We start from the raw sequence: 26,376 nt of genomic DNA, 5'->3' as shown, positions 1-26,376 counted from the left end.
ATTTGGACAACTGCGCTCATTCCTCTGTTCCACAAACTGGCTGCCTTCTTTTCCCAATTTTGAAATTTTGTCCTCAATTCTCCAGGTTCAACTCTTGAACCTCTGTTTCATTCCTTATATAAAATCTCTTATAAAAATATTACTGTCTTCAAAATTCCTCAAAATTCCTCAAAATGATTTTAACACCATTTTATGCCCTCATCCATTCTATTTCTCATCAAAGATTTAAAATACTTGAAAGAAAGGATTATAATCAATTATTTTTAGAACTTGAACTTTATTTTTATTTATTTATTTTTTTGATCTTGAACTTTAGAAAGGTGCCTACTTGCAAAGAAGATTAAAATTGCCATCAATGCTTCTCAACCCCTTCCATGTGTTTATCAATACTGTTGCTGACTGAATTAGTTGTGAAGACTTAGCTAGAGTAAGAGATCCCCAGAATACAGTGGGTTGAACAGAATATTAGTTGACTCTCCTGTCATAGACTAGTCTTCATGGTTGGTCAAAGTTGACTAAGCAGCTCTGTTCCATGAAGACATTCAGAGATCCAGGTTTCTTTTATTTGCAGCTCTGCCAGCCTATTGGACATGTCCTTATCTGCATGATTGAAACATAGTCATTGTTATGTGAGAGTTCCAGCCAATGAACAAAATGAAAAATCAAAAACCAAAAAAGAAGTTTATCTTTAGGTTAAAAATCACCTGGAAGTAGCACATGTCACGGAGGTTGGCCCAAACTCAGTCACAGGGTCACATCTAGCTGTGATCAAAGAGACTGGGAAATATATTGTCTAGCTTCTTGGCCATGTGTACTGGAAGGGGAGTAAAATGGATCTTAAGAAAGTCAATGTCTTCCCTTACTATCTTATCTTTTCTCTGGCCACAAAATACTTTATTCTCTCATTCATCATGGAAGTGGTCAGTCAACTGTTCATTTGTTCAATATGTTTAAGTACCAACTCTGCCTTGTTCTGATTGTTTTCTTAAAAAGGTCCTTACAAAGTTGAATACATGATGGATCTGTTAGGATCCCCAAAGAATATGGGGGGGATACATTTGGAATGGGGCCTATTTTGCCTTTTTATCAGTGAAGTTACCTTTTTGGGAGATCACCACTCCCTGAGCACAGTGAAGGAGCCTATGTGAGTGGTTGGGGGAGGGCTGCTTGGAATGAAGCTTGCTGATTAGGTGGATTGAAGTAGTTTGGATGCATCTCCCTTTCCTTCTGAAATGTGCATAATTAGTGAAGAAAAAGGTAGGCCAAATTCTTTAGCAGCAGTATCACAGCTGTTGTTTCCATTTCAAGTTCTAGTATTCTGTGCCTAGTAAATTGCTACTTTAATTGCCTCCAGAATCTGTCATCTGTTCCCTAGTCTATGGAAGTCTGTCAATGGTTACACATGATTTAATGGAATGGATTTGTAAAGGCAAACACCCAGATGTTCTCATGTCAAACACACAGTCTTATTTTGTCCATTCTTGATGAGAAGATCTTAATGGACAAAGAATGAAAACCAAACTCTAGTTTCTCATCCTCAAGTTATATGCTTTGTTTATCCTTAGAAAATCTGCTACCCTTTTGGAACCTAAGTTTTTGAAGTGGGGAGCCACTGATAATTAATTTTGTGATGTTAGTAATCTACTTGGAGCTTATTCACCGTCTTTTTTTTCACTTTTACTTTTAGTTCCCTCTTTTCTTATTCTTTTTTTGGATCAAAGTTTGGCAAAGTCAAACACATTTCATCAACCCCAAGCAACTTGCCATTATTGTCCAAACCAATAAAACATGGTGTGCAATGACTCACACTTTAAAACATAATCCACACTGATACTTATTATTTATCACGTGCCTGGTTTGCATAAACTCTTGACATGGTCTTGCGTGAGTCAGCTCACATCATCATTTAATAGGCTTTGCACAGAACTCTTGCAGCTAGAACTCTTTGCACAGAACTCTTACCATCCAGAAAGAGACTTTCATACTTCATTTTACAATTAGGGAAGTTGAGGCATTGGAAGGTTATTTAACTTGCCAAAATCACAAACTGGCGATGGCAGAAACATGACTGTGAGTCCCTGCCTATGAGATCTGATACATCAAAGGAGGAATTTTGTGGTTTGAGGCTTTTTGTTCTTGGTAGGACTTAATATTCAGTAGAAGTAGGGCCTGGTTTTCTGAATGGTTGACTTGTTTCTGTACAATTAAAGGTTTTCAGAGTTCCTGATACGCAGTATTATAACTAAAGCACAACGCTATGGATACATAGGCTCCTTTGATCTAGCAAAACCATTATTTTCTAACAGTAACGAGGAGAAAGTTAATATGAGTAAAAGCATACTAGGTAGAATAGTGGTGGGAAAAATACCACATGCATCTCATTTAAGTATTTAAGGAATCTGTTACCCAAGAGGCACTATGCTTAGCACTGAGCTGCAGCAGAGAGCAAGATGCAGGACTTGCTGCCAATGGGCCTCCAGTTTATTGGGGGAAGATGGCAAGAAAACAAAGGATGCAATATAGAGTGGCAGGCTCTCTGATGGAATTAAGTTTGTGTTGCATTGTGAACACTTAGTGCGAACTGTGGGGAAGGAGAAAAGTTGCTGATCTTGCCCTGGCAGTGTCAGAGATTATACCTTTTGCCTCATTTCTGTAAGAACATCCATTTTACATCACTGTCTCAGCAAAAGTTTTAATTCAAGCATGGCCAAGTCCACTGCTGGGAATAATACATGGTCTGAACATTGGTTAGCATTAGAAATACGATAAAAAAAACAAAAGCCTACTAGGGGCTAGCCTCTGTAAATGCTTGGTATAGAACATACACTGAATAAATCATAACCATTAATGAAGGAACTTATGCAACCAAGGATGCTTTATCTGAGAGGCAGTAAAAATATAACACAATGCCTCCAAAAATAAAGTTAATATTTTTGCATACCTTTATCTAGGGCCTATACAATTTATATATTCCATGAAATTCTTATTGTAGGCCACTTTCTCTTCTCATACTGCATATTCTCCAGGGGCAATTTATGGTTTCATGGGCAATTACCATCTACATAGCAATGACCATCCAATCATGTATCCAATCTGACCTTTTCTCATGTGCTTCAGATCCACATTTGAGGCTAATTGCTGATGGGTATTTCCCCCTGGATATTCCATAACTTCTCAAGCTTATTCCTAATTATTCCACCTCCCAACAAACACTGTGCCTCTTCATCTTATTAATGGATCTACTATAGATCCATCTGCTTACGGTAGAGAACTAGATTTCACCCTCGACTCCTTGCTTTCTCTTTCTCCTTGCCACTCCATTCTGACAGTCAACCTAACTGATTACCAAGTTCTGCGAGCCTAGGTCCCTAGGAACTCTTGGGTCTGTCCACTCCTTCCATCTCTGCCGTCACAGCCCTAGTTGAGACCACCATTCTCGCCCATCTGGATATTGCATTAGTAGTCTAATGAGCTTTCTACCTCCAGCTTTGCTACCACGCAGCCAGAATGATGACTCTGAGGCACGAGTTTGGTCATGTCACCCCTCCTCCTGAATATTTAACTGCTTCTCATTGCAACTCATCTTATGTTCCACTTTCCTAGAATAGACTGAGTGTATGCTTGCTCTTTCAGTGTAATTATCAACAGCCCTGCCTTCATTCTCACAAGTGTCCTGCTTTGGTTAATAGATTATAGAGCTAACCTACCTATAAGGCCTCTCAATATCTGGGTTTTGCATTCTTTTCTAGCCTTCTTTCTCCCCATTCCCTACTTAAATTCTGCTTCAGTTTGACTGAGTACCTTTTAGTTGTTCTGACACACTCCAGACTATTGCCCATTCTCTTCTCTTTTCCTAAGTCACCTTTCATCTTCTCTTAACCCTGGCTCATGGCAAGTCACTCTTCAAGACACAACTTAGTCCAGTTGCAGTGTCAGTTCTATCATCACTCAGAGTTGGTATTTCTATCCTCACGTTTTTACCACATGGAGGCTTAACTATTCATTTATTTGCCTGAAGCCACCACCATACCATAAACTTTGAGGCTAGAGATTGGAAATGTTTTGTTATGATTCCCCTAGGAATTACTGCTATTCCAATTAAAAAATAGATGCTCAGTAAATATTTTATGAATAAATGAATAAATAAGGGCATATGAGAATGCCTTGCAGAGTACTGACACATACAGGCTCTCAAAAATGGAATTGGTAGATACAGGGGATTTAAGACAAAAGGATGGGCCATCTGTGTTCTTTGTACAATGGAACTCCTAGTGCCCTTCAAGGAAGTGTTTTTTCCTTCTGGCTGCCGAAAAAATAAATTTAAGTGTGATTTCAACAAAAGGCTCATGGTTGGAACATGAGGTTACAGATGAAAACTTGCCTTATTCCTGTCCCATTCCTAGGTTCCTAGGGAAAACCCAAGATAAGCACAGACAAGTTGTATGTAAAATTTTGAAGTGGGATACGTAGTTGGTGCTTTTGCACCTTCACTTCTTAATATCCTGTCTGTCTGGGGCACCAAGGTAGGCTTCTAGGGGAATTCCAAATTTTCTATAAGGATATTCAGATCTGAGCTTTCTTTCTGATTTCATACATGGTTGGGTGTGAACATATTTTTCTTTGCCTTTATTAGAACATAAGTAGAGCAGTGGTTGGCAAACTGTGACCTATGAACTAAACCCGGCCCATTGCCTGTATATGTAAATAAAGTTTTACTGGAACACACCCTATCTATTCCTTACATACTGTCTATGGATACTTTTTTGCTATGATGGCAGAGCTGAGTGATTGTGACAAAGACCTGGAGGCCTGCAAAACCTAAAATATTTACGATCTAGCCCTTTACAATAAAACTTTGCTGACCCCTGGTCTAGAAGGCCTTGGGAAGAGTGCAGGAGCATGCTACTTTAAGCAAAGTCTGTTGATCAGCAGCATCAGAATTAATAAATTTATATATATATATTTACTTATTTATTATTTTTTGAGACAGGCTAGAGTGCTGTGGTGTCACTTGAGCTCCTAACAACCTCAAACTCCTTGGCTCAAGTGATCCTCCTGCCTCAGCCTCCCGAGTAGATGGGCCCACAGGTGCCCGCCACAACATCTAGCTAGTTTTTCTATTTTTAGTAGAGATGAGGTGTCGCTCTTGCTCAGGCTGGTCTCCAACTCCTGACCTCAGGTGATCCTCTGGTCTTAGCCTCTTAAAGTGCTAGAATTTTAGGCATGAGCTACAGTGCCTGGCCAAGAAATGTGTTATTAATGTACAAATTTTGGACCCAACCCTAGAAATCTTGGACTCAACCCCCGTCAGACCTAATGAATCAGAATCTACATTTTAAACAAGATCCCCAGGTAATTCATGTGCACATCAAAGTTGGAGAAGCAGTAACCTAGGTGTCTCCAGAGACCAAGTAGGGGTCTCATGAGCTCCCCCAAAGGAGCTCACTCGTAAGAACACATAACACATTGCCTCCAGGATGTGCAGAAAGTTTGGATGGTGGCTTAAATTTATGGGTTTCAGGAGCACCACTGTGTTAACAGGCTATCTTTCATAACCCCAGGTAATAAAGCCTTAACAATGGAATCTTTGGATTATGGAAACTGACCTGGTGAATATTTTGAGTGGTAGAGAGACTCCAAGTACTTCCCACATCACATCTTTAGGCAGTCATGTACTTTGCCTATGAAGGAGGCCAACCCCGTGCATTGTTTTTGAACTCAAGAGTGACTATGGCAGATTAGATTGGTGATGCTGATCAGAAGCAGTTGCTGCCTCATTATACATTAATGTAGAAATTTTGGACCCAACCCTAGAAATCTTGGACCCAACCCCCGTCAGGCCTAATGAATCAGAATCTATAAGATCCCCAGGTAATTCATGTGCACATCAAAGTTGGAGAAGCAGTAACCTGGGTGTCAATAAATAGCCACAGTCAATAAAATAGTCACAGTGGTCTATTTTATTGCAATGACAAAAATATGCCCCCTCTCTCTTTATCCACCCCACTATTTTTGATTTCTTTTCTTCTAAAGCTGCAGTTGGTACTAACAGCTTTGATGAAGAGGGGCTTGTTGAGTTTTTTAAAGAAACTCAAATAGATATAAGATATAGTCATTTGCTATCCATAATTTGTTTTGGTGGTTCTTTGAAAAAAGGTCATGCAAAATAAGCCTTTTTTTATCGCTCAGGAGACATCACACCAGGGACAATTCCTGGAACTCTGCACGATTCGTACTGAATCATGGACCAGCATGATTGTGCACTACACAAGAAATAAGTTGATTACCACCAAACAAAGCTTCCGTGTCTATGCCAGGAAGGGCTGTGGAATATTCAGTAAGTTGCTTAGGTGGTAAGGCAGAGAGTGTCTCCAATAGCACACGGTGCCCCTCTAAAGCAGGTGATGTGCTTACCTTCCAAAACAATCCAAAATAAAACCCAAAGTCAAGGACACAGTGTGCTCTCTTGTGTGGTGACTCCTGTGTCCATCTGGGAAATTTAATAAATCTCAATGTTACCTCTGTCACCATAATAATTTGTCACAGTGAGGAAGACATAGTTGATTTTGTCTATTTTTGTTGCTATTGCTTTACTCAAGACTTTTATTTCATTAACCTTGTGGTAAGACTCTTTTATCAAAGAAGAAAGATCCCTCTAAATGTATTACCCTATTAATTTGGGTAAAAGCATACTTTGTGTATTTCAGAACCTGAGAATGACAACAGTCTACTCACTCCCTAATTTACCACTGTAATAGGAGATGGCAGTGATTTTGATGTCATCTTTTCCTGTCCTTGCTAAAATCATTTCTGCAGCTAATAAATAATAATTTTGATTGAGTTTGATAATTTTCTTTACTTCACTTTACCATTTCCCTGATGCAGGGGGAAATGAATGAACTAAAATAAAAATAGTGGCTAAAAGAAAGAAAGAAAAGAGAATCGTTTACTCCAAAATGGATATTCACGCCCTTGAAATATGAAGCTCGTTGTGGGGATTCATTGAAGTAGTCTCTCTGCTGAGCACGTCTAGAGTTGCTGGTCCGAGGGGGTTTATAGTCCTGAAGTCCACCCGTACTCCCTAGTAGTCCTAGGTGACTTGTGCCCCGTAACTCAGGAGCACATGTGAAGGGGTTAATTATACAGACTTAAGATTCTAGGTAGTTGCAAGCTGCTCTTGGCCAAATCCTTCCCTGTTATAAATGTAGTCTACATATGTAGGAAAGGAAGACTATCTGTAAACGTTCTCCGTAAAGAGTGGAAGTTCAACTCCCCCTCCTGTAGTGGGCTGTTCTGATCCAAATAAACTCTGTGAGTGGGTGGCATTCATGCTCTTTTCTTGCCTATTAACTCATTTAAAAGTATTTAAGATTCTAGTTTAGCAAATGGCCCCAGAGTACCTTTTATGGGCCAAATTCTCCTGCATCAGCACACGTCTCACTTACTCCTTACCAGTACCTGTGTAATAGGTGTTATTCTACTCGATTTGCAGATGTAAAGATGGGACTCACAGCCGCTAGCTATTCTAGCTGCTGAGCCATGCTGGATTGTTTTATGAGTGCGTTAAAAAGGCCTCATTTATTTATTTATTGTCAACAAATAATGGTTAAGGTAATGAACTCCTACATGTCAGGTACTATATTCAATGTTGGGTATATGAACGTCACTACTTTTGCTCTCATGGGACTCTGCCAGCATTTTTTCTTACAAACTAATTTTTAAAAAAATCTTGTTTATTGCTTTTGCTTAGTATTAAGAGTGCATTTGCTACACAGACCTGTGAGGATGAGTGCCTTGCGCTTTGCATGTGCATACTGTCATGACAGACATGATAGACTTGTGGAGACGACTGGAAAACTCCATCATCTATACGGTGATGACAGATTTGCTCATTAGCTACAATAGCTCACTAGTTCAAGAATCTCCAAATATGAAAAACAACATCAATCCTACAAGTAAAAATCCAGTAAGTGTCCAAGCACTCAAAACAGAAGTCACTGAGTCTGTTTAAGCGAAACTAAAGCTTAATTTGCAGGGAAACAATTGAGGCCCTCAGTTTGAGCCAATTTACCCTTATCTTACACCAAATTTTCACCTGGTTGAACATCTACCTGTAGCTTACAAAAAATTTAAACAGGAACCAGATTATCCTTAGGCATTGGTCGAAAGAAGAGAGTAGCTTTCCCCAAAATCTTTATTAATAATTTTGCTGAGGGCTGGTTCTGTTCACCTGAACTGGGAAATAGCATTGAAAATGTGTTCAGAAACACAAAAAGTTTAAAACGAACACAGTTGATTTGCATTTCCCATGAAGCATGTGATTGAGGTTAAGTCTGGTTTCAAAGCCACTCCACCTCTCATTGAAAATGACTGCATCCCAGGTATTTTCTTTTTAATAAATGAAAGTCACTTAGGTAAAATAAAAATTACAAAGGAGGCTTTTTGACATTTTGCCTTTGATTGTTCTGTCCCTCTGCCTGTAACAAATCTCAATTTTGTTTTTTTTTTTTTTGTTTTTTTTTTTGTAGAGACAGAGTTTCACTTTATTGCCCTCGGGTAGAGTGCCGTGGCGTCACACAGCTCACAGCAACCTCCAACTCCTGGGCTTAGGCGATTCTCCTGCCTCAGCCTCCCGAATAGCTGGGACTACAGGCGCCCGCCACAACGCCCGGCTGTTTTTTTGTTGCAGTTTGGCCGGGGCTGGGTTTGAACCCGCCACCCTTGGTATATGGGGCCAGCACCCTGCTCACTGAGCCACAGGTGCCACCCGACAAATCTCAATTTTGTTATAAAGAACTGTAAAAGAAGTAAATCTGCCCCAATTCTGTATGATTAATTCCATCTGTGCTGGTCATTTCTGACAAACTTCTTACCTCCATATCTTGTTTTATATGGAGGAAAAAAACAATTGTATTGTCTGATATATCTGCCAATAAACTATCCAGAAACATCAGGTGTAATAGTCCCCATATATGAATTTTATGGTTTTTATAAACATTAACGTTTTCCCCTTCTGTAGTTGCGTGTACAACGAATATTATTGGCATAGTAGATAAATTGTTATAAAATATCAGGAAAAAATCTGTATCTTTTAACTGAGAACAACCAAATCCTGTATCAGGATTTCAACTACATGTTAGTCCTCACAGTTGACCAGAACCCTAAACTAATTCATGAGAGAAAATATTGATTTATTATTTGTTGTTCCTCATCAGTATAGCTGTTGATGTGTGTGTCCAGTTATTTGCTTTTTGAATTTTACTAAAATTGTGTAAAATGACTTTTTTTTCCAGGGGAGGAAAAAACCTCTAATAAAAGAGAGAAACATGGGGCAGTGCCTGTGGCTCAGTGGGTAGGGCACCGGTCCCATATATGGAGGGTGGCGGGTTCAAACCCAGCCCCCACCAAACTGACACAACAACAACAACAAAAAAAGAGAAACATCTAAATCATCCTTTCTGTTAATTTTTTGTTTTTAACCACTATTTAGTTTTTCCCTTGCAGAAACCACAGAAATATTCCCCTAGAATAAAATAGTATATTCGTATTTGAAAAAAAAAAAGACAATAACTGCATCTGTTACTCTTTGCTCCATCCCCTCTCCTCTCTTGTTGATGTGTGTGCTGACCGTGGCTCTGGTAACACTGGTAATGGATCCAGTCAGGTGACTTACAGAGTTCCCGCAAACCAGAAGAGAGTGGCTTTTAGTCTCATATCCCTGCAGTTTCACAGGGACCTGGACTTGAGGTGGGAAACCTCGAGCTGGAGTTTCACTATCTTTTGGCAAAGCTGCGCTTCCTGGAGCCTGCCCAAGCTGCATCATGTAGTCACTAGCCTCAGTTTCTCCAGGGAACTGCAGCACTAAATCCGGCCCTGTGAATCAGAATGGGAGCCAACGGGCATGCTTAGCTCAGAGGTCAAACTGCTGACCATCTGCGCAGAGGGACTGTGGGTGTTAGCATTAAGAACTTCCATTTCCAGGTGGTCTACAGTTACACTGACTCATGAAGGAGTTTTAGTGTGGGAGTATGTAGCTAAATGTTTCTGGGAATAGATTTGTAAAGCGGTATCTAAATACCTCTATTCCTGAGCGGACCAGAAGGACTTCATTTTGACAGTTGGAAGAACTGTCATGTTAGTTACTTAAGGAAAAGTGGATCTTTGAATCTAAAGATGGGATCAACTATTCTTGTTTTTCTTTGATGTAAAAAAGGGATGTATAGTGCTTTTGTCACTTTTCAGAATCCTATATGTGGACACAAAACAATTCAGCGTCTTGATCGAAAGGAGTAGAGTAAAACAAAATAGGGTGAGCTACACACACCATGCAGATCTCCTGATTTGCATTGACATATTCTTTGCGCTAGTCTCGTATTTCTGTCACACACTTAGATAAGTGGCCCAGATAGCATTTTATGACTAAATGACTGAGAGAAATCCATCTGTAGTTAGGATGGTGATGGAAGCACACGGTGACAAGCACCACTAGATGAGAGCAAGTACAAGGAATACTATATTTGGTTTCACTCTCAGCGAATCTCTGTTTCTATTTATTTATTTTTTTATTAAGGCAAATACACATAGATCATGAATACATTTATGCATATGTGGGGTACAACGTGTTGGGTTTTTTTTGCAGTTTCTGGCCAGGGCTGGGTTTGAACCTGCCACCTCCAGCATATGGGGCCAGCACCCTACCCCTTTGAGCCACAGGCGCCGCCCTGTTGATTTTTTTTTATACAATCTGATGCGGTTACATCAAACCAATCAACATAGCTTTCGCCTCATTTACTTGATTATTGTGTTAAGACATTTATATTCTACAGTTGAAAGATTTGACTTGTACCCTTGCAATATGCTCCATAGGTGTGTTCCACCCTTTACCCTCCCTCTATCAAACCTCCCCCGTCCTCTCCCTTCCCATTCCATTTCTCTCCTTCATCCAAGTCTCTGTTTTCTAATTAAAAAAACCTTACATTTGAGTGTTGTTCAATGCCCATAAAAGAAATCGAATGTTGAAATTTGATGTAGTTTTGTATTTAAAGCAGCTCATAGATTTGGAGATGTATTTACCCAAATTGCAAATTGGCACAAGTTGCCTTAAAAAGGGTAAATCTACATGGGACTTACAGACAAAGTTTCTCAACTGAATTTCTCCCCTTGCCCACTTTATATGTGTATAATTTTTTCTTTTTTTCTGAGACAGGGTCTCATTCTGTTGTTCAGACTAGCGTGCATAGCTCATTATAGCCAAGAACTTCTGAACTTAAGTGATTCTCCCTCCTCAGGCTCCCAAGTATCTGATACTACAGGTATGGACCACCATACCCATGCCCATGCCCAGATAATTTTTTTGGTGAGGGTCTTGCTATTTTGTCCAGGCTGGTCTCAACTCCTGGCCTCAAATGATCCTCCTGCCTTGGCCTGCTAAAATACTGGAATTGCAGGAGTGAGTCACTGTATTACTAGGGTGTGAACACTATATTTAATCACATTTTGTATTCTTCTAGAATTTTATATAGTTTGTAGAGTATCCAAATGTTTTTTTCTTTATGGTCTTGTAATCGTAAGACTCAGTTGGTAAAATTGTCATCATCAGCACAACCATCACCACCATCTCCAACATCGTCCCCTTCAAAACTTATGTTGAAATTTAATTGTTAGTGTAATAACATAAAAGGATCTTTAAGAGGTGATTAGACCTTGAGGGCTTAAACCTTACAGATGAGATGAGTGCCATCACAAAAGGGTGAATTTGGCTCCTTCTTGCTTTCTCTCATCCTCTCACTTTCCACCATATTATGGTGCAGCAAGAAGGCCCTCACCTGGTGCAGGCACGTTGAAACTGGACTTCCCAGCATCTAGAACTATGAGCCAATACATTTACATTTATTATAAATCAGGTATTCTGTTATGGAAGCACAAGATGGACCAAGACACCATACTATCTTTGAGCATGTGTTAATCTCTTGACACATATTAACTCATTGGTGCCTCCATAAGCCAGAGTGGTAACTACTATCATTATCATAATTTTCTGATGCAACTGAGGCATAAAAAGTTAACAATTTCCCCCAATTTACATAGCTGGTATATATCACTGAGGACATGCTCTTAAACACCATGTTATATTGTCATAGACATGGTTAAGATCTTGAGTATTTCAGGTCTTCATTTTATAAAATGAATGAACTAAGGCTTAGTGAGAACAGACTTTCCTTTGGTACTTGGCCAAGTCTTGACAGAATTATGATTAGAAGGCACATTTCCTCACTTCCAGTCCAGTGATTTAAAAAGGTATTTCTAATATTATTATACTTGTTCCTTATATTTGAGGTAATGCAATCTTCAGCAGAATGTCCTCTTGAGGGGGAAAAAATGTAGAAACCAAAGCCTTACATTCTCCCATAAGTAAAATATTTGGTGAGTGAAGATTTCTCTTGTTGGTGGAATTGGACTTTAGGAGCATTTCTATTCATTGCTGCCTCGTGAGGCCCTGTTCACCTGGATATGTCATAAATGGCATAAGATAATTGTGCATCTTTAGCAGTTTAGGGAAGCCCTGTTATCTCCAATGTCCTTAATTATGAAGGATGGTGGTCTTATACCTATGTCTTAATAATATTTGTAAATTAGCCATGTTGCATTATATTGCAAAAACGCTTAGTATACATTTCTAGTATCTAATAATAAATTTAAGTATCCACCTTTCTGGAACAAAATTGAATAGTACTTGAGTAACTTTGAACAGCATTGGATTTTCCTTCTTCAGTCCTTAGAGGAGTCCATTCCTACGTGATTAGTTCCTCAGTCATATGCAAGAAAAAAAAATTTTCTTTTGAAAAATAAATTTCTTTTGAAATTTTTAAATTTATTATTGGTTAGTATCTGTTGAATGCAATCCAAGAGTTGAGTACTCTAAAGAATATGTGGGAAGCATACTTTCCTGATATTAGTGGCAGGCATTCTATAAAATGTGGAAGTGAAGGTCTTCTGGTATTTCAGGGTACCCAGTGGTATTGAACTGTGAAAACTAAGGAACATGGTTCTTATTATAAGTTCTGCTAATTACAGAACAGAATTTGGTTTGAATGAATTAATTTTAATCCTTCTTTATGATGAGAAACTTAGATTATGAAGTACCCAAAGGACTTCATTATGAGGCAGTTTCACTTATAGCAGCGCATAAGTCTGCCGATTTTTGCTTTTGAGCATGATTTAAACTTATGCGTAAAACATTCCCTGGGGTTAAGGCAGACGCCTTGAGAAGCTGCATTAATAACTATTTAGAATAACTGTTTATGATTCATGAGCTAAGCATGGTTATTTTCCTGTAGCTCACCAGACCATCTGTAAATTGGCCTGACACAGGGCTTCAAAAGAATAAATACATAATAAAAAATTCAGAGTTAGTATTGAGGCTGTTTTCTTAATTTAAAATCCCAGTTGTTTTGAGAACCAATCAAGTGCCTTTTATTTTAAGCTCTTTATCAAACATTTCACTGAGGTCTTTATGTTGACTATAGGTTAATTTCAGCGTATAAATTTTAACATATGGTAAACAAGTAAATATTTCTCAGTGATTTGATATGCATTTCCTAATGTTTGAGCATATGGAATATATAAAATAGAAAACACAGTGGAAAATATGCATCTCTGGAAAACTCAGACAAAAATAATGAAATAATATTACATAAATGCTGGGTCCCTGACATCTCCATCCTCCAAATACAAATAAAGTCTCAATGACTTACATTATGAAGAATATATATTTTTAAACATGAATGTAATGGTCTGACTCACCTTCAGTCTGTCGTGAGAGGGACTCACTTCCAACTCTGTTTGGAAGTGCTCTAAACCTTTTCTTTGTTCTTCCTAAATAAAATTTCTCTCTGTTACACTGAGAAAAAAAAAACCAACACATCAATGTAACACATGGCCTTGTAAAATTCAAGCAACAAGGAAGTGAATAAAGATCCTCTTCCCAAAGGGGGAAAGGGAGGGGAGGGAGGGGGGAGGTGGGCAGAGGGAGGGTGATTGGTGGGATTACACCTGCGGTGCATCTTACAAGGGTATATGTGAAACTTAGTAAATGTAGAATGTAAATGTCTTAACACAATAACTAAGAAAATGCCAGGAAGGCTATGTTAACCACTGTGATGAAAATGTGTCAAACGGTCTATAAAACCAGTGTATGGTGCCCCATGATCGCATTAATGTACACAGCTATGATTTAATTAAAAAAAAAAAAAAAAGATCCTCTCCCAACTCCCTATTTTCCAGGTATCCATACGTGTAAAATTCTAGGACCTCCTTCATAAACACATGTACATTTGTGGGTAAACATACACATAGATACTTTTTTGTTTTATAAACTTTAGGATCAGATTATGCTTATTTTATGAGAGCCTTTTTAAAAAATATTAAAAGTGAACACACCTTGTAGAAAGATTAATTTTTTAGCAGCTGTACAATATTCCATGCATCACTTTTTAAAAAATCATTTTCTTATTGATAGATATTGAGGATGTCTTCAAACAATGCTTTTTTCTATAAAGTCTTTTTTTCTATAAAACCTTTCCTGGTGAGAACATACTTAGAGATTTCCAAGTGGTATTAATAATTGTAATTTTTTTAGGTAATATCTATACTGGAGTCAAAATTCAAAAGTTATACACAGGTATATGAAGAAAAATAAATCTCCCTCCCATTCCTATTTTGTGATCATTCTGTTTCCTTCCTTTTAAAAGAGTTTCCCCCGAGAGGAGTGTATGTGCATATAGCATTTCCCTGTGTCTGCTGCCATAATCTATACACGCCTCTGTACCTTGCTCTTTAATAGTTGACAGTCTGTTTATGCTTCCTATTTCTTTTCCTTGACTACAAAGTATTCCCTCTATTAATACAGTATAATTTATAACCTATTAAATAGTCCCTTATTAATTTGTTTCCCATTTTTGCTATTACCTTCTTTGCCTTTGCCTTCTTAAGTGTAGAATTGCTGAATTGAATAGTATGTGCAATTTTATTTCGAAAAGTGTTAAATTTCAAGTTATAACAATATATTTTTCTACCAACAATACATAAGAAAGCATTTTCCCTACCGACGTCCAACATAATTTCTCTCTTTCTTTTTTTTTTTTTTACTCATGGCTAACATTATAGATGAAAATGGTACCACATTATAATTTTGTTAATTCATATGTTTAATAACCATTTGTATTATCTTTCCTATGAATGTTGATTTTTTACTTCTTCTTAGTTTAATTTTTGGACTTTTTTTACTAAATTATGTCAATTCTTGGCCTTTTCTTAGTGATATAAGTAACAAATCTGTCTTCCCTCTAACTTCCACCAAAGTTTGTCATTTGTCATTTGGCTTTGTGGTCACTAAAGTTTTAATGTTTACATTGTAGGATTTCTTATCTATTTTTAATGGTTTCTGAGTGTTTTTTTTTTTTTTAATATTTAGAAAGTTCATTTCCTCCTACAAGTTGTTTTTTAAAAGAGTCACTTTTTTCAGTGCCTCTATGGCTTGCTTATTTCTGTGTTTAGGTCTCATATCCTTCTGAAACTTATTTTATATATCAAGTTTAAAATCTACTTATATTGATTTCATGTTTAACTTAACATGACCCAAAGTCCTGCTTACTAGATTTGAGGATATCCACCATCACATTAGTCTTGCTCACTCGTTATTTCATGAACTATGTGAGTATGAAGCAGGATAACTCCTTGGTTATAATTGTCATTTCTGTAATCAGGCAGACTTTGGTTTAAATTCTGGCCTTTTTTACTAGCCCTAGTACCTTTAGAAAATGCCAGTAGATGCCATCAGCCATACTAGTGGTAATGCCTCCATCCTAAGGTTGCTGTGAAGATTAATGGGATGATCCGTACATACATGTCTAGTGCCTGGCACACAGTAAGTACTTGGTAATATCATTATCATTATTAATATTGTTAGTAATAATAGTAGTGCTGTTATTGTTTTTTTTTCTTTTTTATTGTTGGGGATTCATTGAGGGTACAATAAGCCAGGTTACACTGATTGCAATTGTTAGGCAAAGTCCCTCTTGCAATCATGTCTTGCCCCCATAAAGTGTGACACACACCAAGGCCCCATTCCCCTCCCTCCGTCCCTCTTTCTGCTTTCCCCCCCATAACCTTAATTGTCATTAATTGTTCTCATATCAAAATTGAGTACATAGGATTCATGCTTCTCCATTCTTGTGATGCTTTACTAAGAATAATGTCTTCCACTTCCATCCAGGTTAATACGAAGGATGTAAAGTCTCCATTTTTTTAATGGCTGAATAGTATTCCATGGTATACATATACCACAGCTTGTTAATCCATTCCTGGGTTGGTGGGCATTTAGGCTGTTTCCACATTTTGGTGATTATAAATTGAACTGCAATGAACAGTCTAGTACAAGTGTCCTTATGATAAAAGGATTTTTTTCCTTCTGGGTAGATGCCCAGTAATGGGATTACAGGATCAAATGGGAGGTCTAGCTTGAGTGCTTTGAGGTTTCTCCATACTTCCTTCCAGAAAGGTTGTACTAATTTGCAGTCCCACCAGCAGTGTAAAAGTGTTCCCTTCTCTCCACATCCACGCCAGCATCTGCAGTTTTGAGATTTTGTGATGTGGGCCATTCTCACTGGGGTTAGATGATATCTCAGGGTTGTTTTGATTTGCATTTCTCTAATACATAGAGATGATGAACACTTTTTCATGTGTTTGTTAGCCATTCGTCTGTCATCTTTAGAGAAAGTTCTATTCATGTCTTTTGCCTATTGATATGTGGGATTGTTGGCTTTTTTCATGTGGATTAATTTGAGTTCTCTATAGATCCTAGTTATCAAGCTTTTGTCTGATTGAAAATTTGCAAATATCCTTTCCCATTGTGTAGGTTGTCTCTTTGCTTTGGTTATTGTCTCCTTAGCTGTACAGAAGCTTTTCAGTTTAATGAGGTCCCATTTGTTTATTTTTGTTGTTGTTGCAATTGCCATGGCAGTCTTCTTCATGAAGTGTTTCCCCAGGCCAATATCTTCCAGTGTTTTTCCTATGCTTTCTTGGAGGATTTTTATTGTTTCATGCCTTAAATTTAAGTCCTTTATCCATCTTGAATCAATTTTTGTGAGTGGGGAAAGGTGTGGGTCCAGTTTCAGTCTTTTACATGTAGACATCCAGTTCTCCCAACACCATTTATTGAATAGGGAGTCTTTCCCCCAAGGTATGTTCTTGTTTGGTTTATCGAAGATTAGGTGGTTGTAAGATGTTAGTTTCATTTCTTGGTTTTCAATTCGATTCCAAGTGTTTATGTCTCTGTTTTTGTGCCAGTACCATGCTGTCTTAACCACTATGGCTTTGTAGTACAGTCTAAAATCTGGTATGCTGATGCCCCCAGCTTTATTTTTCTTACAAAGTACTGCCTTAGCTATACAGGGTTTTTTCCGGTTCCATACAAAACACAGAATTATTTTTTCCAAATCTTGAAAGTACGATGTTGGTATTTTGATAGGAATGGCATTGAATAGGTAGATTGCTTTGGGAAGTATAGACATTTTAACAATGTTGATTCTTCCCGTCCATGAGCATGGTATGTTCTTCCATTTGTTAATATCCTCTGCTATTTCCTTTCTGAGGATTTCATAGTTCTCTTTATAGAGGTCCTTCACCTCCTTCGTTAGGTATATTCCTAGGTATTTCATTTTCTTTGAAACTATGGTGAAGGGAGTTGTGTCCTTAATTAGCTTCTCATCTTGACTGTTACTGGTGTACACAAAGGCTACTGACTTGTGGACATTGATTTTATATCCTGAAACATTACTGTATTTTTTGATGACTTCTAGGAGTCTTGTGGTTGAGTCTTTGGGGTTCTCTAAGTATAAGATCATGTCGTCAGCAAAGAGGGAGAGTTTGACTTCCTCTGCTCCCATTTGGATTCCCTTTATTTCCTTGTCTTGCCTAATTGTATTGGCTAGAACTTCCAGCACTATGTTGAACAGTAAAGGTGACAGAGGACAACCTTGTCTGGTTCCAGTTCTAAGAGGAAAAGCTTTCAGTTTTACTCCATTCAGTAAAATATTGGCTGTGGGTTTGTCATAGATAGCTTCAATCAGTTTTAGAAATGTGCCACCTATGCCTATACTCTTCAGTGTTCTAATTAGAAAAGGATGCTGGATTTTATCAAATGCTTTTTCTGCATCTATTGAGAGGATCATGTGATCTTTATTTTTGCCTCTGTTAATATGGTGGATAATGTTTATGGACTTGCGTATGTTAAACCAGCCTTGCATCCCTGGGATGAAGCCTACTTGATCATGATGAATGACTTTTTTGATGATAAGCTGTAATCTATTGGCTAGGATTTTGTTGAGAATTTTTGCATCTATATTCATGAGTGAGATTGGTCTGAAATTCTCCTTTTTGTTTGGGTCTTTTCCTGGTTTTGGTATCAGGGTGATGTTTGCTTCATAGAATGTGTTGGGGAAGAGTCCTTCTTCCTCAATTTTTGGGAATAATTTCTGCAGTACAGGAATAAGCTCTTCCTTGAAGGTTTGATAGAATTCTGGAGTGAAGCCATCTGTACCAGGGCATTTTTTTGGTTGGAAGATTTTTTATTATTTCTTTGATCTCAGTGCTTGAAATTGGTCTGTTCAGGAGCTCTATTTCTTCCTGGCTGAGTCTAGGGAGAGGGTGTGATTCCAAATATTTTTCCATTTCCTTCACATTGTCAAATTTCTGGGCATAGAGTTTCTGGTAGTATTCAGAGATGATCTCTTGTATCTCTGTGGGATTAGTTGTTATTTCCCCTTTAGCATTTCTGATTGAGGTTACTAGAGATTTTACTTTTCTATTCCTCGTTAGTCTGGCCAATGGTTTAACTATTTTATTTATTTTTTCAAAAAACCAACTCCTTGTTTTATTAATTTTCTGAATGATTCTTGTGTTTTCAATTTCATTGATCTCTGATTTGATTTTGGATATTTCTTTTCTTCTACTGGCTTAGGCTTAGATTGTTTAGGCTTAGATTGTTCTTCTTTTTCCAATTCCATAAAATCTCTTGTGAGATTGTTGTTGAGCTCTCTTTCTGTTTTTTGAATGTAGGCATCTAAAGCGATGAATTTTCCTCTCTAAACTGCTTTTGCAGTATCCCACAGGTTTTGGTAGCTTGTGTCTTCATTGTTGTTATGCTCAAGGAAGTTAATGATTTCCTTTTATTTCTTCCTGCACCCATCTATTATTCAACAGAAGATTGTTTAATTTCCATGCCTTTTTGTGGGGTCTAGCATTTTTGTTAGAGTTGAGTTCCACCTTTAGTGCCTTATGGTGTGGCACTAAAGAAGATACAAGGTAAAATTTCAATTCTTTTGATTCTGTTGATGTTTGTTTTGTGTCCCAGGATATGATCAATTTTGCAGAATGTTCCATGGGGTGATGAGAAGAATGTATATTCTTTATCTTTGTGGTGGAGTGTTGTATATGCGTCTATCAAGCACAGTTGTTCTAGGGTCTCATTTAAATCTCTTATATCTTTGTTTAATTTCTATTTAGAGGATATGTCCAGCTCTGTAAGAGGACTGTTAAAGTCCCCTGTTATTATGGTATTATCAGATATCATATTGCTCAGACTGAGAAAGGTCTGTTTCAAGAATCTGGGAGCATTTAAATTGGGTGCATAAATATTTAGAATTGAAATGTCTTCTTGTTGTAATTTTCCCTTGACCAATATAAAGTCACCATCTTTGTCTTTTTTGACTTTAGTTGCTTTAAATCCACATGTATCTGAAAATAGGATTGCAACTCCTCTTTTCTTCTGAATTCCATTTGCCTGAAAAATTGTCTTCCAATCCTTGACTCGGAGTTTTAATTTGTCTTTTGAAGCCAGGTGTGTTTCTTGCAGACAGCAAATGGATGGCTTGTGTTTTTTAATCCAGTCAGCCTATCTATGTCTCTTCAGTGGGAAATTTAAGCCAATAACATTTATTGGGATAATTGATAAGTGTGGTAGTATTCTATTCGTCTTATTTTGTGAGAGTCCGTTGCTTGTTTTCATCTTTTGCATCAGTGTGGAGGTTAGGTTCTGTCCTTTAATTTCTGAGTTCTTACTTTGCTGCTGATCCATTGTGGTGGTCAGTGTGCAGAACAGGTTGAAGTATTTCCTGTACAGCTGGTCTTGTTGTGGCGAATTTCCTCAATGTTTGTATATCCGTAAATGATTTGATTTCTCCGTCAATTTTTAAGCTTAGCTTAGCAGGGTACAGAATTCTGGGCTGGAAATTGTTCTGTTTAAGTAGATTAAAGGTAGATGACCATTGTCTTCTTGCTTGGAAAGTTTCATTAGAGAAGCCTGCGGTCACTCTGATGGATTTGCCCCTGTAGGTCAACTGGCGCTTACTCCTGGCAGCTTGCAGAATCTTTTCTTTTGTCTTGACTTTGGACAGGTTCATCACAATGTGTCTTGAAGAAGCTCAGTTAGAGTTGAGGTGACCTGGGGTCCGATATCCCTCTGAAAGCAGTGTGTCAGAGTGTTTGGTGATATTTGGGAAATTTTCTTTTATAATATTCTCTAGTATGGCTTCCATTCCTCTGGGGCATTCTTCTTCCCCTTCTGGAATTCCTATAACTCGTATGTTGGAATGCTTCATAAAGTCCCATAATTCTGACAGTGAACGTTCTGCTTTCTCTCTCTTCTTTTCTGCCTCTTTTACTGAGTTATCTCAAGAACTTTGTCTTCTGCCTCTGAAATTCTTTCTTCTGCATTGTCTAACCTGTTGCTGATACTTTCCCTTGCATCTTTAAGTTCCCTAATTGACTGTTTCAGTTCCTTCAGCTCTGCTATATGCTTTTTGTATTCTTCATATCGTTCATCTCTGATTTGATTCTGTTTTTGGATTTCCTTTTGGTTATTTTCCACTTTATTAGCAGTTTCCTTCATTGTTTCCATTGTTTTCTTCATTGTTTTCATCATGTGTATTCTAAATTTCCTTTCTGTCATTCCTAATGTGTCTTTATTGGTGGAATCCTCTGCAGTAGCTACTTCATGGTCCCTTGGCGGGGTTGTTCTGGACTGGTTCTTCATGTTGCCTGGAGTTTTCTGCTGATTCTTCCTCATGAGTGATTTGTTTTATCTGTTTCCTTGCCCTAATTTTCCTTTCACTTCCTCTTGCTCTTTACATTCTCGTGCCTGTGGACTAAGGGTTACAGGACCAGAAGAGTGAGAAGGATGAAGAGCAAAAAAGGGATGAAAGAAAGCAGGACCGAGTGATAAGAAAAAAAAAGAAAAATAGGGTAAGGAGAGGGAGTGGGTAAAAGGAATATTGACAAAAAGAAGAGAAGCACAGAAAGAGGGAGACAGAGCAATATAGGTGTACAGTAGGGTACTTTGACACAACCTTAAAAAAAACCCCACCTTCTCGGGGTGCCCAGTTGGGTGGTTCCCTTGAGGTCAGCAGCTCTTTGCTAACCTGATCAGACACAGTACCCCACCTTCACCAAGTAGAGAGGAAAGACAGAAATGCTATAAATCAAACCAAAACAAGCAAACAGAAAACTTTACGGGAGAAAATTGAGTGAAAAACCAAATAATAGCGGTAGAAACACTAGCAAAAATGAAGTTCTAGTTATTGAAAAAGGCAGCAATGGAAATAATAATTAAACTAGAAAAATTGAGAAAGAAAAAGGATCTGTATGGAAAAGGTTGAAATTAAAAAACAAAACAACATCAACAACATCAAAATAAACAAAAATAACAACCAAACCAAAAAACAAAGTAAACATAACCAAAAACAAAGCAGTATGTATATGTTATTGAATATTGTCTGGGCAACACGTGGTCTTCTGGGGTATGAGATGTTAATCACAGTTCTGATACAACTGGAGGCTGCTGATTTCTCAAACGCCAGCGGGTAGACACCCTAAATCTCTCTTCAGCCCACTTAAAAGGCACTTTGAATTTGTAAACTTGCTGAGCAGAAGCTTTCCCAGGAAAGTGGTTGTTGCTGCAATCACTGCTGAAGTGGCTATCCACTTACCCAGTGTGCCAAAACTGGTCTCACTCTGCCCCTGAGGGTTAGGGCTGCAAGGCGGCTCAGACCCCACCCTTCAGCTACTTGGTCACTGGGTTACCAGCTCCCACCCAATTCTAGCTCTGCGACCCTGAGGGTGGAGCTTGCTGGGGCAGATCGCTCACAATGGCTCCCTGTGACCCACAGCCAAACACTATTAGCTCCATCTGGCTCAGCGGCTCAGACTGGGGCCCTAGACAACGGCCAAAGTTCTTTGCACTCCCGCTCAGGCTCTCCCCAAGGCAGTTCAAGTGAGTGCCAAGTCCAAAGACACCAAAACAGTTCACAGGTAAGGCCTTTCTGGTTTGCAGTCTCGCTGCTACTGAACTTACAGTTGCGGGTGGGTTTAGATGGATTGAACACACGTGACCACTTGCCGTTTTTCCACTGTTTGAGTCCTCCTCTTGGGGTCCAGAAGTCTCTCGCTGACTCCCTGTATCTTCACAGGGTGATGATAGGCAGATCCCACCAGCCAGAGATGCCTGGAGTCCTATCTCCCCAGACTCATGGTGCCCAGATGCAAGGAAGCTATTACTTGGCCGCCATCTTGCTCCACCTCCCAGTGCTGTTATTGTTATCATTGAAGTGAGTAGAGTGACAATAAGCTAGCTCTCTCTGCTAATCTAGAGAGGAGCCCAGGAATGTCAGAGGTGCACTTAGGGGAATGTCATCATCTAAGGTGTTATCTCTAGGCATGTCATACTACCAAAGCCTCAAAATTTTGAGCTGGATTATGTTAAAGGTGAATATAGGGCCTGTTCCTTGATTATGCATCAAACACTGCCAATTAGCCCTGGAGGGTCTTGCTTATGCTCAGTTTCCACCAAGCTTTTCAAGAAGCCTGCTGACTCATATCCATCTAATTATAGGATTCAAATTAATACCCAGTATCTGATGGTAACAGATACAGAAAATATATTTACAACCCTGAGGTAGGGAAAAACCTTACTGGGAATTCACAAAATTCAGAAGTCATAAAGGAAAGCATCAACGGATTTTTATATTTAAAGGTTCAGAATTTCTGTGCAACAGATCCCTTAAAGCAAAGTTAAAAGACAGCTGTCAACCTTGTTAAAAAACTTTGCGACATATACATAATAATATACATAATAAGATAATGAGTGTAATATCTAAAGATTTCACGCAAATTAAGAAGAGACAAACTAATGAAAATTCAAAGAATTACCAAATGACTAATAAAAATAATGTGTTATAAAAATAATAACAAATGTTCACATGTAAATTAAAAGAGATATATTTTTGGCATTTAAATAGGCAAACACTTAAAATATTTATAATAGCCAAGGCCATGGGAAATTAGGTATGCATACATTGTGATAGAATAAAATTTGGGAGTACCTAATAAATTATATTATACATATCCTTTCAATTTATGAATGTCACTTCTAGATAACTCTTCTACATACTCGTGTGTGTGCTAAGATATACGACTTATGATTAAGGGAATGAATTGTAACATCATAAAAAAGTGGGAACAATCTAAGTGTCTATGTACCGAGGAATATGAAATGCTATATAATATTTAATAGCTAAAAATCATGTAGTAAATTCTGATATGGAAAAATTTCTCAACCACGAACAAGCAAGTTGCAGACAGAAATGTATAGTGTAATTCCATAACTGATAAGAAATCCTCCAGACAAAAGAATCTATCCCATCTATCACTATGCAGAAATACGTCTGAGAAAGTGCACACCTAAGGGTTAATTAAGAATGCTTCTGGGAAGGCAAAAGAGAGAGTGAGGAAGATTTTCACTTTGTATTTCCTGTATCTCATTGTTGTTTAAAATGTTTAGGACTGGGCGGCGCCTGTGGCTCAGTTGGTAGGGTGCCGGCCCCATATACCAAGGGTGGCGGGTTCAAACCAGGCCCCGGCCAAACTGCAACCAAAAAATAGCCAGGCCTTGTGGCAGGCGCCTGTAGTCCCAGCTACTCGGGAGGCTGAGGCAAGAGAATGGCCTAAGCCCAGGAGTTGGAGCTTGCTTTGAGCTGTGTGAGGCCACAGCACTCTACCGAGGGCCTTAAAGTGAGACTCTGTCTCTACAAAAAAAAAAAACAAACTAAAATGTTCAGGACTAAAATGTATTTATGTGTACTTCAGTGAATAAAATTTTTAAAAAGATATCATGGTTATCTTACACAATACTGCTTCCAATGAAGTGTCATGAGTGATGACTTCTAAAATCTAGCCTAAGATAATTTATATTTTCAGAATACAATTGGAAAACTAATTAATGAGATCACAAATATTCAGGGCATATAACTGTATTGTTCACAAAACACTAACCATAAGACTGGCTGCTCCAAAGTGCATGTTTTAAGATAATGCCTAGGTCCTCATTAGAATGGGAGCCGGGTTATAATGAGGTGATTCTACCGACAAACTGCATCCAGCTCCCTCGTGCAAAATTCTGGCTCTGTAGCAAGTAGTGTCACATTCTGGGATGGACTTTCTTCCTCTGCTGCAATCCTACTGAATTTTTGCTCTTTAACATGTAAGAAAAACAATGGCAGAATAAAGCTTCCCTGGTATCATTAACATTGTGAAATTGGCTTGTAATAGTTTGGCAAAGCTGTGGTACAAAGACACTCTTGATCTTCTTTCTTGAAGTTTCATGAGAAAGAGATAGAGGCCCTAATATCACTAATTTTCTGCCTCTGAGAGTGGCCTTTTTGAGTCTGTCATGTGTTTTCCTCCTTTTGGCAGCTGTCTGTATAAACAAAACAGCAGTGAAAACACAATGGTATACAGCAGTATTATTCATCTGCAGGGACAGGGATGCATCAGGGAGTGAAGAGGACTTGATAGAAGTTTTACGGAGAAGCAATACAAAAATCCTGATCTTACGGCATTCCCCCAAGTTTTAAATAGTTGGAAATATAAACAAAAAATGTAAAATATAACAATCATGTAGTCAACTCCATAAAATTTATCTGAGAACCAAATTTAGCTTGTGGGCCACCACTTTATCACCTGTGGAAGTCATTTAAAACCCAGACTCTGAGGCTCCACTCGAATGCACTACATTTAAAGCTATATTTTTAACAAGCTCCCCCATTGACTGTGTATAGTTAGTGCAACAACACTTTGGGCTAACTTCCAATCAGCCATAATTGGAATGGTTGATGGGATCCATCTTGAATGCTAATTCCACTCCTTTAATGGTGGAATTTTAGGAGGACTGTCAGAGTGTGACCAGGTTTAGTGGTGTAAGATTGGTGATCTTTAACGTCTACTTTGGGCACAGGCACGTGGAGGAGGTGGTACACACACACACATTCTTTTCTAGCCATGACTGTAAGGAGCTATGCTTTTTAAAATAATATTTAAATCCCTCCATGATGAGACTTCATCTTCTTCCCCAAGAAGTTTGTGTGTGTTTTGACAGAGAGGGAGAGAAAGTAGGTTTGGAATCAGGACACAGAACCATTACTCCTAGGTTTCTAAACTTGGATTTCCAGAAAGTTTCCAGAATTTATTAACTTCGCTTTTCATTTACTAGAAATTTGTCTAATTAAATCTTTGGCTAGGAAGCAAAACACCATTCCCTTGGGCTGCCAATTCTATTCCTAAAAAGACCTGTTCATTCTGATCTATCCACTGGCTCTTCTGCATTCTTTATTTAGCCTCTCTTTTTGGTCACACTTTTTGGGGAGAAGTGGCATGTCTGTGAATAGCTATATGTGTAGTTGAAAATAGTTCATCATTATTTTCATCAGGAGGCTTTTGTTTAAAAGTAAGCAGTTTAAAGTGTATCATCCTGGAGGTGGGCAGTCTCAGGGTTGGTTTTGTAGATTAACATTGCCATAAAGACCCAATGTTCTTCTCCTTTTGCTCTGCCATACTCAGTGGTTCAGCACTGTTTCTCTTTAGGGTCTCAGGATGCCTGCTGAGTTCCAAGAATTAGTTTTTCACATGAGAGTGTGCCTAGCAGGAAGGCAGAGAGTGAGGGCAAAGGGAAACTTTCCTGAGCACTATTCTCATGTCATGCAGGAGCTACTCTCCCTAAAGCCCCTGCTGCCTTTTTCTTTCTTTTTTTTTTTTTTTTAATCAATGGACAGACTGTGTTCTAAGCCCACCACTAGACCCATCATTGACAAAGGGAATGAGTTGGACCAAATGGCAATTCATCCTATGGTGCTGGACACATTGTAACCATTTTATTCCAGATCAGAATAAAGAGAATACTAAATGGTGGAGAAATAGCCGACAGCGTGTGCTACATCACACCTAAAAATCAATTCAAAGAGCAGGCTCTCATACTCGAATGCTGAGTAC

At 38.3% G+C, this 26,376-nt stretch overlaps 1 long non-coding RNA gene across 4 annotated transcripts in view; it reads right to left on the bottom strand.

Moving 5' to 3' along the window:
• Positions 1–257: 257 nt before the first annotated feature.
• The window catches only part of LOC128590372 (uncharacterized), a 46,696-nt gene continuing 20,577 nt past the window's right edge, over positions 258–26,376 (bottom strand). For 2 of the 4 annotated variants that reach the window (XR_008381264.1, XR_008381262.1), the window contains 2 exons: positions 13,804–13,900; positions 7,792–7,866 (listed from right to left, as the gene is read on the bottom strand). This is a non-coding gene — a long non-coding RNA (uncharacterized LOC128590372). Of the gene's footprint in view, positions 601–7,791; positions 7,867–12,723; positions 13,034–13,803; positions 13,901–26,376 lie in introns of those variants that run through there. The other 2 variants (XR_008381263.1, XR_008381261.1) reach the window with 2 other exon arrangements.

The sequence above is a fragment of the Nycticebus coucang genome, chromosome 7 (genome assembly GCF_027406575.1).
Source record: "Nycticebus coucang isolate mNycCou1 chromosome 7, mNycCou1.pri, whole genome shotgun sequence".
Taxonomy (NCBI): Eukaryota; Metazoa; Chordata; class Mammalia; order Primates; family Lorisidae; genus Nycticebus; species Nycticebus coucang.
This window is presented reverse-complemented; position numbering and strand designations above follow the sequence as displayed.